Source organism: Aquila chrysaetos, chromosome 12 (genome assembly GCF_900496995.4).
Source record: "Aquila chrysaetos chrysaetos chromosome 12, bAquChr1.4, whole genome shotgun sequence".
NCBI classification, from domain to species: domain Eukaryota; kingdom Metazoa; phylum Chordata; class Aves; order Accipitriformes; family Accipitridae; genus Aquila; species Aquila chrysaetos.
The window spans coordinates 29,929,270-29,944,077 of record NC_044015.1 but is presented as its reverse complement, the minus strand read 5'-3'; the positions used below and the strand labels follow the sequence as shown (position 1 = coordinate 29,944,077).

Sequence of the window (14,808 nt, the reverse complement as noted above, 5' to 3'; positions counted from 1 at the left end):
TATGCCTCCACCCAACCACTCTGTCAAATATCTTCTCTGCCTCTCGTCATGATTATTTTTGAACAAAGTTAAGCACCTAAGGCAAAGTACTGAAAAGCTCTCACCGTTATTTGCTTAGGGAGGAGTGCTTTACTAGTGGTCTGGTCTGATCTCCAGCTGGCAATATTCTGTTGCATTGTATAATATTTGAATTGTGGGGGTTTATAACCACTGTTCAGGTAAATAACAATGTGGTGCCAGGTAAAAGATTCAAAGAGGTGAATTGAATGATATTTAATCATAGCTGTGTCTGCTATTCAGGCTCCTGGAGTGGACTCCTGGAGTGGCAAAGCAATTACCATTACAACGATATCTTTGTACATGGATACTAGGCAGGCTTCAATCCAGGCTTGAAAAAGATGAGGTTCCAATAATTGTCTTTATAAGCACAAAGTCTTTCTGAAGCTATTTACTTGTCCATAATCAATGTATCAGAAATTTTGCTCTCCTGAGATGCGTTTATGTTCCCAATTTCCTATTAATAGAAAATTCTAGGAAGCTGCTCTATCAAGAGTAATGAATGCACATTCCCGGAGGCTCAAGATATATATTCCTGGCTGGACTGCTTGAAGATGCAGCCACTTCCTAACTGCCCAGTGCAAAGTCAGCTATATGCTGTTGCGCTTCCAGTGTATGTCAGTTGGTCTAGTCTGGTTACTGTGCTTGAAGCAGGTTAGAGACCTGCATCGTGTGCTGCCAGAACTGTGGGATCAGTAACCTCCAGTTGTTTGGTGGTGATAAACAGCTGGAGCAGTAACATCATCTACCACAGAGCTTGAGTCAGGCAGTGTCTGACAGGCTGTAACATCATCTACCACACAGCTAGATTCAGGTGGTATCTGACAGGCTGCTGAGCATGAGTGAGGATGGTACATAAGCTCAGCATAGATTTAACTGAGCTGTATAGACCTAGGTTTGTCCACCTGAGTCTTAGGTTTTCTGCTTGTTGGTAATATTTGTCCTTGCAGACCTTGCATAACACTGTGAGGTCTCATTTACTTGCGGTATTAAACTGGTTAGAAAGTAGCCTGGCGGCAATGTGTATTTTGGTTCTGGATTGCAGTGTAAAATGCACTTTTCCCATGGTTAATTTTCATGCATTCATGCAATAGAGAGCTGCATTTCATGCAATTTATGCACTAGTGAAATAAGTTATCAAGAGGAGATAATTTTGTATTTGTTATGCCTTCATCCCAGACTCTCTTCTTAAAGGGAAACTCCAGAAATCTCTGGGAAAGTAAGTTAAAAAAACCCTTCCTGGGAGAAATGAGGTTTGTCTTATGTATTCATTTACTGTGGTGTTTGAGGACTGTGGGAGATAATATCTAGCATCTTTTCAAACACTGCTCTGTACAAAACACTTCCACTCCAGCTGCTTCTTACAGCCTCTATAAACTCTGTTTAAATGTTATGGAGGCTGTCTAGTCTACATTGTAGTTTGCAAGTCAGAAATGGGCAACTCATTCCACAATGTGTGAAAACAAGCATCATTTCAAACTAATCCTTTGCATGCACTTAAAGAAACCAAATGAAAATACAAAGGTAAAACGAGCAAAGCATCACTCAAAGCCCAGAGGAGAAGTGACATTTCCCTATTTGAAGAGCAGCTCTCTGGTTATGCTTGTACAAGTAAATGGCAAACCTGAATGATCTCAATTGAAGATGTTTTCTCTTCTTCCTGTACCTGTATTGTTGTTCTCAGGTACTTACAAAAGCTTTTGCTCTTGAACAATTGCTGAAATTTATTGTCTGAGTCATTCTAAGGAATGGTCTTCATAAAATAGTTTAATTTATATTCCTTCTCCCTACCAGTAAATTTTTATTTCTTACATCCTCTTAGGAACAAATTGAAGGAAAACAAAGTCATAACGTCACCACTAAAATCATTCAACATTTACAAAGAGTGATCCTCAAGTATATAAAAGATAACTCATTTGCTTTGTCTTGTAAGTGTGAGGAATACCTGTGATAGATCTAAGTGCCATGTGTGTCTATGGTATCGGTAAATCGGTTAGCCTAATCTGTGCATATTATATATATCTGTGGAGGTAGTGCATGACAAAGTGTGTAATAATGAATACTGCACAATGGAGGACAATACTACACAGCATAAAGATAAAGGATAATGACATTACTCTAAAATAGCAAAGCCCTGAGCTATGCTAGTAAACCTATGAGGAGACGTAAGATGTCTGCATTGTTTCATAAGGTAATAATCTTTGTATCCATGTAGTTTTCCTAATGATAGATGGATATAGACTATTATATGAGCAGTTCAAGAAGAAATTACCTGTTTATTACCTGTTCATAATTTCCATATGAATGGCTTAGGGTTGTGGGGTTTCTTGCTTTGCTCTTCTGAGATCTGCAGTTTCTTTCTAACACTGGCTTCTTATCACAAACTTGCAGCCATACAACCTGATCTCATCAGATCAAACAAGTTAAATGTAGTCAGATCTGGTCAATACTCAGATGAGCAATTTCCAAGGTAATTCAAGAATACGTTAGGAAACTGTTCCATACCAGTATTCCTCTCTTGCCAGCATTGAACAAGCATCTCCCATGGTGTTGGGGAGTTTACTTAATACACGTTTCTTCATCCTCAACCTAAATTGTCCTTTATCATTGCCATGCTGTTAAACACCTTCCACATTCCCCCACAAGTGGCTGCATTTGTCAGTGTGTATGTAGTCTACCAAGAACCTTTTGGGACAAAAGGTACTACATAAGCAATGGTGCCAGCTCAGATGCTGTATTTTAGATTAGCTTTCTGCAGCCCTGATTTTAGTATATCCCAACAGAATGTTAATTTTGAAGTACCTTTTATGTCAGCCTTTGACTGGAGAGTAGAGAGCACTGTTTCCTTGTCAAAAGTTCTTGCACAGAATCAGGAGAAGTGCTGGCATATACCTGTCAGAAGGGCAAGATAAACCAGCATTTCTGTTATCATCTTCTGTGAGATGAAACAGAATGATCATGGCTATTTTTTATTCCTTTGTAAGCTGTAATTTAATTGGCTTATTGGACTTAACTGAGACCTGGACCTGAACATTTCATCTTGAGGTTTCCATTTGCTTTTACTCTAAACCAGTTGACGTAACATTTCTTGATCCAACTGAACATGTAAGGTGAAATCTCACACTGTGTAGACTGCTGTTTCTTCTCGGTTTTGTGTAACAGCTACAATTCTACCTCTCCTGGAGAAAATGTATGGGAAATCCATATATGAGGACTGAATATTGTAATAGCTAAGAGCTATGATAAAGAATACCAGCTCACTTGTAATCATCAAGCTATAAGATAGCATCAGCGCAAAATGAAACAAGAGGCTATGAAACCTATTGCCAGAGGAAAATACAGATTAAATACAAATAACCACAAAATACAAATGAAAGATGTGAGTAGGCTTGTGTAATGAGAAAAAGGGAGCCCAACAAGCTGACTAGCTTCTCTACTGTTTAATGCCATACTCCAAAGACAAATATTACAGCTAATTTTTCAAAGAAGAAAAAGTCATGCTTTTCTTCTGTATTTTTTCCTGAATAAATAGCAAAACCATGGAACGTTTTCTTAACTGAATGCACAGAATGAGACACGCAGCAAAAAAAACCACTATTAGTGTGATCATAATTGTGATTAGGTAATCACAACTGATTTCCTTGCTCTAAGACAATCATTATCCACTGTTTTGAAGGAAAACAGCGTGTGGCATAATTATACAGGAACTGTGTATATAATAGAGAAATCTCTGAGCCACAAAGCTAGAATCTAGATGTGTTCTTTCCACAGGTTTAGGGTGGGCCCCATGTTAGGGGGGCTTATCTCCAAAAGGTATTTCTGCCAGACAATATACCAGTCTCACAGAGAATTCAACTCTGGCAGAAGTGGTTCCAGTGACTTCAGTGAAGTTCTGCCAGACCACACCAAAAGTGAATTATACTCACTGCTATTAATTTGGGGATTCAGTCTGTATACTGTGTCAAAATGCTGACGCATGTGAACATATCTCTTTAGAGCAAACAGTAAAATGAAGTCAGGTGTCAATCATTCATAAATCTCTTGTATTTATATATAAAGCAGGGTATGAAATCTGATTACGTGTCAAAAGTATGTACACTTACAGAAGGAAAGAAGGAATGAAATCTCTCTTTGTTGATGTTTTTTCTTTCAGTTTGGATAAAGAAGCATTTTCATAAACATTCTGGATACTTTGTAATATGCACTTTTGCACTATTTCCTTCCTCTGGTGCTAAATGAGGATGCTCATTTCCAAAACGTCTAAAGCATAGCCAAGTTTGCCTATGACTTTTAAATTCAGATTTAGGTAAGAAAGTCCAATTTATACAAGCTTGGAGAGGTTTTGTTAATACCAAGCATATCTGAATATGCCTGTCTTTGTACCTTTGCAGGATTTCACATTGCCTAATATAATGTTCGTCATGGTTTTAATTTTTCCTCAAAATGGATCTCTTTTATGTCTGCTATTTACCATCCTTGCCAGAGTCATTGAGCACAAGAAATTCAGTATCTACAAGATGCAGAAACTGCTTTCTTCCTCGCACTCATGTAATAGGTAATGGATGGTTTTAAGAAAGGATCTTTACTCTGTGCTTTACCTATTCATGTGTAGGATTTTGATTTCATTTGAAATGAAAGGCGTAAACCTCAGGTCTGAAAACTAATAGAATTTCTGCATTTACCTGCTGATCCATAGCCTTTAGGTTAGATTGTGTGTCAGCCAGCAGTCAGCTTGTTGAATGAAGCAATACTTTAAAACTAAAATGAAAAGATTTCTGTTATATGTAGCCTGACACCAGATATGAAGGCAGATTTCTGGTGGCTTATTATTGGAAATATTTTCCAGTGTGCCTGATAAACGAGACTGAACAAGCCGTAGGAAGTAGACCTAATCAGATAATGCTGACTTGCAGACCAGAAAAAAAGAGAAGAAATGTATTTTGCCTAAGTGCTATGCCTTCTGTTGTCAAGACTAAGGACAAAATGGCTAGTGTAGTGGCAAAAGGCACTGCAGAGATCAGGGAGTAAACCTGCTGGTTTGTGAGTGTGGCTGTTGCATCTAAGCCTATTTACTTGCATATATTCATTGTCTGTATTATGGAAGGTTTATATCTAAGTGCTTGAGTGAGTTGGAGCTCTGGAGATGGGGCCTATAAAAAAGACTGGGATAACATCAAACTGGATCAGCTATTCATTTTTCAGTAAGTCTGGGTATTTTTTTTGGAACTTCAAAGGAATTCAAGGTACAGACTTGTGAGGAGGGTCCCCATGAAGGATCAAGCGCTGTGTTCTGCTCAGACTCTCAGTCCATGCACATTCTTCATGGAAATACATCTGAACACTGGGGATGTTCACAAGATGAGCAAATTCTCAGTATGATTTGAGGAGCATTCTTGATGTTGCAGGATGGAGGACAAAGGAGGGTCTTGCAGAAATGCTTAGAATGAGTTCCCAAAGAACTGAAGCAAAAGATCCTTTGTTATTTCCATGCCTAGATATGAAGTGGTAGTTACCACAGATGGATATTCAACACAGAAAGATGTTTAACGCAGCTTCACATTCTTTCATCTCTTCAGATTACATGTAGGTAATAGATTATATCAAATGCAAACATAGTCAGTGCCGCATTAATATTGCATGACAAATATGCATACTTTTATTTGTTGGCCTGGACACTTTTTTTTTTAACTATTGTTGGAAGATCCTCTTTGTTCTAAGTTTTTTTGAAAACAGCTCAGGTCTTGGCTTTGTACCTTAAATGTCTCTGCTCAGGGGAAAAGGAATTTAATTGCATAAAACCTACTCTGCACTTATTTTTCCAAACAACTACTGTAAGATTAAGGCTTTAAATGGATTGAATGTCTCTATAAGTACATTCACATTCATACATGTCTGGAGTAAACATGCCATCTGGGGTTTCTGCTTTCTTTTTCTTACTGTATATTTGGAATTCAAAATAAGGTTTATTTTGTGAGGAAAAACCAATAAATCATTTGAGTTGTCCCACACTTTGTATAACTAATTGTAATTAGTATAATGTCTTTTTTGGCAAGGGCTTATCAGGCAAATAGCATGAAGAGGCAAAGAAAAAGCCTCACAAAGAACGATGTTGTTTTGTAAAGCTAATTGTGACACTATCTCTAGTATTGTGTGTGATCGAACTCTTAATTTTTAATCTGGTATTCCTTCCAGCAATGTAGCTACTAGTGTTACCTGAGTTCTCTGTAATGTAACTACATAACAGATTTTTAGCAGTTTTAAATTTTACAATTTGGTGCCAAAAAGATGTAGTCTTGAGTCATCTACATTGTAACAAGTGGGCTGTAGTTTCTAGTTGTAATGAATTAGCTTGTTTTAATGTTTGTTACGCAAATCTTATAGATAAGAATTCAGTTAACTGTGATGGCCTGAACTTTGATGCCTCAGGAGCAGCAACAGCCTCCTCTGATATATGCTGTCTGTCACGTGTGTGGCCTCCTAAAGAGCTGCTTGCCTGCAGAGCTTCACTGGCAACATATCCAAGTCTTAACTAGCTGATACTAGGAATCACTGGAAAGATGATGTCACTAAGAGCAATATAATATGTGGAGGAGAAATCAGAGCATTTACTCATAAAGCAAAGGAGCACTGTCCTGCTTCGTGAACGTGTTCTAATAACTTTGGTTCCCTGGAAATACCAAATCCCTGAAGCTAACTGAATTCTTCACCATACTTGATAACTAGGCGTTAGCTTACACTGACAGTGAGCTGGCTAGATGATTAGTCCGATAATTGTTGAGTTTACTATTCTCAAAAAGCTGGATTGTGAGACTCGGAAAATTAACTAATTTGCTACTTCAGTTGATAGCAGGGAAGCCATAAAAATTCTTTTTTAGAGCATTTCACTGCCATTCTAATAAGTATGGAGATTTTTCTCCCAGCTTCCATTTGTACGATTACCCGCCTGCAGTCTGTTCAATGAATATGGGAAAAAAATACCTGAAATTGGTGTTGAAGGAACTGTGCAGTGGGCTAGAAGGGTATCTACTCTGATCTAGAGTTCCTCTTGTATGAGCTTCTCTGTGACAGTCTTCTGCTTTTCTAAATTGTTTGCTGTATCATGCTTTTTTCTAAAGGCTGTCATATGAGAGAAAAAAACGCACCATTCTTTGTCTGTTCTGCTGAATATGTCTGTCTGCAATCAAGGTGCTGCCTTCAGTGTAAATTTTTGTGTCAGTGGCTGCAGGCATCTGGCCTTCAGAAGACCCTGCTGCATAAATGTAGTGGCTCTTGGTGAGCAGAAGGGGAAACACCAAAACTAATCTTGCATGTCCTGAGGATGTAGGACCCTATATTTCAAGCGGGGCTTTAATGAGACCTCAACCTCTTCTGTCCACAATGTATGTCAGTGAGAGGTGCCCATCAGAAAGCCAGCTACTATGTGAACAGAGCAATGGAGAAGGTAGGGGAAGTTTCAATAGCTCAGAGGCTAGGATTATTTGCTTCTTTCTAGATAGTTGGACAGAGGTGAGTTATTTAAGAAAGCAGTGAAAGACTAGGGACATTTGGATGGAATATAGAGAGTAAGCAAGACCCTAATATTGATACTAAACAGTAATAGGATCCCTACATATGTTTGTGTGTTTCATTAAATTGTATGTCAAAAAAAGAAAAGGAGAGCGAAATATTTTGTTCCTTTTTTACTTTAAGGAAAAGTTAATCTGGAGAAAGTTACAGTAGTAAAAGGGAAGGCAACATCTGTGTTAATTAGCAGTTCATCTTCAAAGCTTGACTGATGGGTTACATTATGGCCTCTTGCATTTGGATTAAAATTCAGACCCACGCAAGTTCTATTTTTACCTCCTTTTTTCCACATCAGAATAATTTGTCTGGATTTAAGATTTCATTTTTGCTAAAAATATTGATGTTCCATAATCTAAAATGAACTTTTGGTTTGTGCAAATAGGCAGTGTAGAGAAGAGCACTGTGGCTCCGGATTCAATAACACAATGCAGTATTGTAGGAAGTTTCTATGGAACAGTACTAGAAGGTCTTACATTTATTTTATTCCATTCTACCTGTTATACTTGGTAGAGAGACTTTCGCATGCATGTTAAATTAATACTGATATACATGCCTTAAATGTAAGGGAGGAAATATCAGTATGCATCAGTTCCCTGTGAGAACTAGGGATAAGGACATGTACGTTCTCCAAAGAATCCATTTTTCTTGGTTACTTGACAGTTAAGCTCTTTGGGTCAAGGACTGTCACATATGGGTGTATAGTGCCTTGCAGAGTGAGGATTTGCATTGCTACTGTAATGTAAATAATCAGTGAGTAATTTAGCAACAAATTAGGAATTAATTTTAGAATACCTGGAAACACACAGCTGGGGAGAGACAAGTTGTTGATAGGGGGGTATGCACCAATGAAGGCCTTATCTGTGGGGTCTAAGTTCTCTTTTTTCAGTGAATATTTTCCTTTCAGAAATGAAACTTCCCATTAGTATTATGGCTGGCCCACCATAAGCTTTTTCTGGAGGAGCATCTACCCTGGTGAAAAGCAAAGTTCTCAGAAAAATGTGAAATGCAGGGAGAAAAATGTAACATTGCCTTCCCTTCCATGTTAACATCAAAGAGGTAGTGATTAAACTAATACAATGACTGCAGATTGCAGAAAATTTGAAAGGATATCAGCTGATGTACATCAGTGTGGTTTCTGTCAGCTGAGTATCTGGTCCAGTGTTCTCCCCACTCAAATGAACAGTTAAGGTACAACCTCGTGCTAGCTGTTCTTTCATTTTCACCATAGCAGTAAAACAAAATACCTTTGTAAAAGTGTCTGCTCACATCCCAATGTCACAGACATACAATGTGCACCTTTAGAAAGTTGTCTCATATTTTTTTACTTTAAATATAAAAAATAAACCCTAATAGAAAATGTTTTTATGAAAAATTTAAGCTGCTTTTAGCCAAGGTTAGATGAACTCCCTTCAGTATCTTGTCTTGACAAGGTAAGAGCTAATCAAGAAATTTCTTCTGTATTCACCTACAATAGATTCACTAAAATATGCAGCTAGGAATAGTAAGTGCCCTTTAATACCAAAAGAAAAGGGTGGGAAAGCCTGCTTAATTAAATCTCTTCGAGGATCCTGGATTAACTGCAGCTCTGTTTAGTTTACATGCTCCCTGGAGAAAAATGTGCAGACCCAAGACAGCAAGTATTGATTTAAATGTAGATGCAGGAAAAAGTCACTGTTGTCTTTTTTAATTCCACTTGGCACACTTTTGAGTTTTGATTAATTTTTGGTTACAAAGGATGAAAATCTAAATCCTTCTCTGCTCCCTTTCATGCTGTGGGAAGATGTTGAACCAGCACTCAGCAAACTGGATGCAGCTACTGGTGAAGAGAAGAGCACATAAAGCTGCCCTACAGAGGCCTGTAGCACAAGTCGTGAAACCTGTGTTAAGGTTTCAGCCGTCACTCCCTTTGTCACAGCCATCGGGGATTGCGGTAAATCTTTGACCTAGCATAGGCCAATGGAAAGTGGAGAACGGTGGGATAGGAGTACACCATGGTGCCACAACTAACTTGCAGGCTTGAGTACTGTCCAGGGAAAGCAGATTTGGCATTATCTCCCTTTAGCTTCAACCACTGCAAGCATAAGTAATTGTACTGTGGAGCAAGTGCTATGCTGGCATAGACCAGAAGAGTTGCATTTCCTGATAAGCTCAGTCTTCCTAAGGGTGGAGTGGATTTTACTCAGGTGATTTTTGAAGAGAAAAATGGCTATGTAAAGATGCCAAAGCTTAGCCCTCAAATCTGATTATGTGAATTTAGTTTCCCTTCATTCCAAACATAATTGCATGGATGTAATGGTCAACACTTCTGTGGATCCTGTTCTGATTTAAACATCCATTTGCTCATCAACAAAATCCAAGTGCAAATGGAGATGTGTGAAGCCATACACTTCTCTTTCTGCACAATACACCTTCAGTGGGTCAAGGTTATTGGTAATCATGCATAAACTGCTTGACTTCAGATCCCAGGTGGAAACTGGAACCAGGGCACTTACAAAAGGCATCTTTTACTAATAACTTGAGTGCATGCAATAGCATGGGCTCTGCCTCAGACCACAGTTTGTACTTAAGAAAGGGAAATAAAGAATTCTTGATTCAAGAGAAATCAAGAGAATATGTACTTCTGGAAACAGGATGATTAGGGAAGAGAATGGGGAAGAAAAAAAGGTTGGGATTGGGATTTACTGTTCTGTAAATATTTGCACCAAGAGTACAATTTGTATCTGAAGATTCAATGTGAGCTGCAGAAGCCCAATAGCTGTAAGAAATTTAGCTAGCAACTCTTGTTCTCTATGGGGGGTGCCATTTGACTTGGAAGGACTAGCACAGGTTTTCCTGCATGAGAATGACCTCAGAATAATACATACAGATATATATATATATATGTATATCAGCTGGAGGGCAGGGTTTACAATTATAATTCTTTAGTCTTCTTTCTTTTCTGAGTGCTTTGCAGCAAGCTGGACCTCTGTGATTACTCTTGATAAACAGGAATTCTGTGTTTCTTCTCTGAGCTCAGCAGCACAGGCATCTGAAGGAGCCCTCTCTGCCTGGATGAAATAACTTCCTTCTCTTGTTGCCTGAGTTCACGACTAAGCTGAGATGCATCAAAGTCAGGTCAAGGAATCAGAAATAAGGAAACTACATAAGCCTGGGCAGCAGAAGTCAACTTCTTTAAGCCAATTCCCCCCCCCGGCCCTTTGTTTCAGGTTTCCATGTATATATTGAATAGAGCAGAGAAAGAGAGGAAAGAAATAAAAAAATACGCACACAACACAAAGATTGGAACTATATGCATAAATTATATACCCAAGCAGATGCTGCGTGGATTTCAGTAATTGCAGTAACAGATTCTTCCTTATTTCTAACACTGGTTTTGCCTGTCTTGCCAAAACTTGTAAATAGTAAGTCAAATAGTCACTTGTTTGGTTTTTTTTTAATTAGATGCAGTTAAATACAAAGCCATAATTTCTCTGTTCCCTTTTGTGATCATTCAGAAGTTTCCTTCCTGTCTTTTTTTCAAGGCCATTTTGACATAGGATTTATTAATTATTACATCTCTTTTTAAATCAGATTGTGAGGGGAGGTTCTCATGGGCTAGTTTGTGACGTAGGAGTAGCCTTTACTGCGGGTTTGTAGCAAATTCAACTGAAATGGACTCTTGTCCTCTGTGTTCCATTGGTGCAGTATTAATATAGATAGAAAACATATATTTCTGGAGATTAATTGGACAGTATGCCACCTGACTGCAGTTTATTGTCAGGATTCACAGTAAGGATGATCTACCAAGAGTTTGGGCTGGCAGGAGTGCATCACTTCTCCATTCCCAGGTACATCTTGCTGGGCACAGCCACTGTCTGAATCTGGAATGTGGTCTGTGCTGTTCATAATGCATTCCACTTGTTTAAGCTTTGCATAAAACCATACATGATGGATAATAAAACATCTGTCCATATATAAATGTTTCACTTTTCAGAATGACCTGAAGCACGGTGTGGGCTTTTGAATGTGTGAGACAGTCTGCTCACTGCTAGAGGGGCATGGGTGTTTATTATTAGATGTCCTGCATCATTATGGAATGCAAAGCAAGCACATGCGTGCACACACACACGTACAAAAGAATGAATAATTATGATAAACCACTGCCTAACAGGTATCTTTGTAATGCAGAAATAGCAACAATTTTTACCATGTGAAATCAATTCTCTGTGCTTGCATCTTCATTGGTCTTCTTGTGCTATTTTTTCTGCAGAAAGTATATAATGAAATTATTAGCAACAAAGCACTGAGTCTTACAGAAAAGAGAATTAAATCTAGGCTAGTGCTAATACTCCTCAGCATTTAGAGTCTTACCCTTCTCCTGTACCAAATGTACTTCCTTTTTTCTTCGCAAGAAAAAAGCTTTCTGGCATGAGAAGTATATGTGCTCCTCAAAGGAGAAGTGGTAGGAGAATGAGGCTTGCCATTCTCTCAGAGGTGGGGGAATTCTTCTGTCAGCTCATTCTAATCTGTCATTTACAAATCTACTTTTGATATGAAGAGGAAGACAGAGACCAAACCTGTGACTTGGGGAATGTGGGTGTTTAATTTGGCAAAGAAGAGTTGTTCAGCAGCTATATTCAGAGATGCTTCCTCAGAAAAAAAAAAGAGAATCTCAGTCAACATAAGTACAATGGTAGCATGGATTTGGTTAGTACAGAATAAAGTGATGGATCATCCATTTGTGCTGGTAGATAAATTTTCCATATTTTTAGTTGTAAGGAAACATACCGTTATTCAGCAATGCAAAAACCTACAGTAACCCAGGGAGAAAAGGAGCTGGTTGTCTTTAACAAGGGGACATAGCACAGGAGACAGTTACCTTCTGCCCTCATTCCTGAGGGTCAGTCACAGACGAGGCTGACACAGGGTAAGTGGCAGAGAGAGTATACTGACCCCCTCCCAGAAGAGTAATGGTATCTTGATGTGCTGCAGATACCAATAAGTACCAGAGACATGTCTACCTGAACACAGACTAAGCTAATCTTGACACAGTTCTTGAAAATATTTATATTTATTTTGAATCATTTTTACAAATCCTTTAGCATGTTGGAAGGACATCTCACATTATGAAGCCTCCACTCTGTGGATTACAGGTCTCTTAGTTTTAAACCAATACCCTTATTTATACTTATTTATTAATCAAGGGGCCTGACAAGCTGCTGCAAACAAAACTAATGCTGATTGGTTTGGTAGGAGAGTCATCTGAGGATTAGAGTCTATGAACAACCTTTACAAAAACATACATTTTTTTGCCAATTAATTGGCTTGGAGAATCTTGTCATTTCAATCTGTCATTGTTGAATTTTATTTTACTGCAATATTTTGAATTTAAGCAAAAAAGGAAAAGTGTCTAGTTAATGCTTTTGGCAAGCTCTCTGTTACTTAATAGCTTCTTGAAGTCCTAAATTTCTTCATTTTTCATCTTAATTAACACTCTTAATTGACCTGCTGTGCTCTCCAATTTCTCCCAGTAAAGAATTAAAAAGTAGGCTTCTAAATTCTTTTCTGCAATCAGATTGACATGAAATTGCTTGTCTATAGATCATCTCTGCATTAACAAACTTTTTTTTTCCTTTTTATTTTTTTACCACTGAAGTCCCCACTGGAAATTACAGTCCATTGAACCATAGAGCTAGAATTGATTGTGCACATAAAAAATCCTGGAACAACTGAACAAAGAAAAGAACTTCTTGGAATTCTACGGTAAAATCAGAACTCAAGTAACAACAAAACTTTTACCCAATTTGAACTCACCTGCCCTTGATCATTAAGAAGATATTTGATGTTCCTCCATTTTCCTCTGATGGGAGAAGGAACTAGTTTTTCCTTCATTTAGCCTACATCAAAGCATGGTTATAGATGTCAAAGTAGATGAATTTCAGTCACCAACATTTTTATGGGGCACTCTCTATTCCATCTTCTTTATATCAATTTCTTATGCTTTTTGTAGAATATTGGAAAGCTAAAGGTCAAGAACCCTGTCTAATTGCTTTTATTTTTAATTAATTTTTAATTAAAGCTTTATGTGTCACACATGACAATTCTAGCAATCCTAAACGTGTTTTTTACGATTTCCTTCTAAAATACAGAAGGCAAGTCTCCTTTTTATAGCATTGTGAGAAACGATAGTCAATTCTTTCTACTGAAGTTTATGGAAAGCATTACTAAAAATGCAAATTCTATGTTTTGAGACTTGAAACTTACAAATAACTATTAATCTTGGAGCTTTTATATTCTGAGATGAAATAATGACAGTTTAAGCACTTAAACTTTCACTAAGAGCAAGATAGGCAACCATATGCTTTGTTTCAAGCATCTTAATTAAGTTGATTCCATTGGTCTTTTCATATGTTTAATGTTAAGCATATGCCTATGTACTTTTCTGAAATGCTGGATGGTATTTAGCAGAATTAATAACATCCCCATAACTAACATTTCCTTAAGAATCCTAATAATGTCGGAAGTACGCAAAATAAGCTTTCATTTTCAAGATAAACAGACAAAGTAATTTTTTGTGAGCATTGCCTTTTTATTGCTGCATCCAGCTGTAAATAATGTCTTGAAAGTAAAACCAACTTTTTAAATGCGTTTTTTGAAAAATAGTGCATTATTTTCTCCTGAGCTGTTGAGACAATTCCCTGCCTAGATCTGGTGCCCCATTAATTTTAGAGTATAAGAAAAAGTCACTGTGAGCCATAGGGAACAATTCTGGATTTGCTGCACACATATATATCACAATAGATTTGCCTGTAGTAGTTCTACGAATGATGTTTAACAAACTGCTGTTTTCCCTATTTTGGAATTAATGTCCTCCTTCCCTCAGATTTGTGCAGTAACATAGCCTTATGCTACACATAAATGGAGGATTCTTTTCTTTTCAGTGTGTAAAATTTGAAATTTGAATGCAAATACAGTAACAGGAGGAACTCTTTCCAATGAGTCTCAAAAAGCCCTGGCCAAAAAAACATGAAAAACTCTCCTGTAGAGAAAGAAATTGAGTGTGCGGTGTTAGCATAATAGCAAGGGCTGAGACATTACTTTGCACTACAGTTTTGTGGGATGATATTTTTAAAAGGTATTCAGAGATATATGACTTTTTAGGGACAGCTAAAATTGTTTTCATATTTCTAATATTACTTTCATTAGAAT

At 37.7% G+C, this 14,808-nt stretch overlaps 1 protein-coding gene across 3 annotated transcripts in view; it reads left to right on the top strand.

Annotated features, from left to right (window-relative positions):
- ST6GALNAC3 (ST6 N-acetylgalactosaminide alpha-2,6-sialyltransferase 3) overlaps nt 1–14,808 on the top strand; it is a 231,690-nt gene that overhangs the window by 204,294 nt on the left and 12,588 nt on the right. The gene's annotated exons all lie outside the window — the stretch shown is intronic.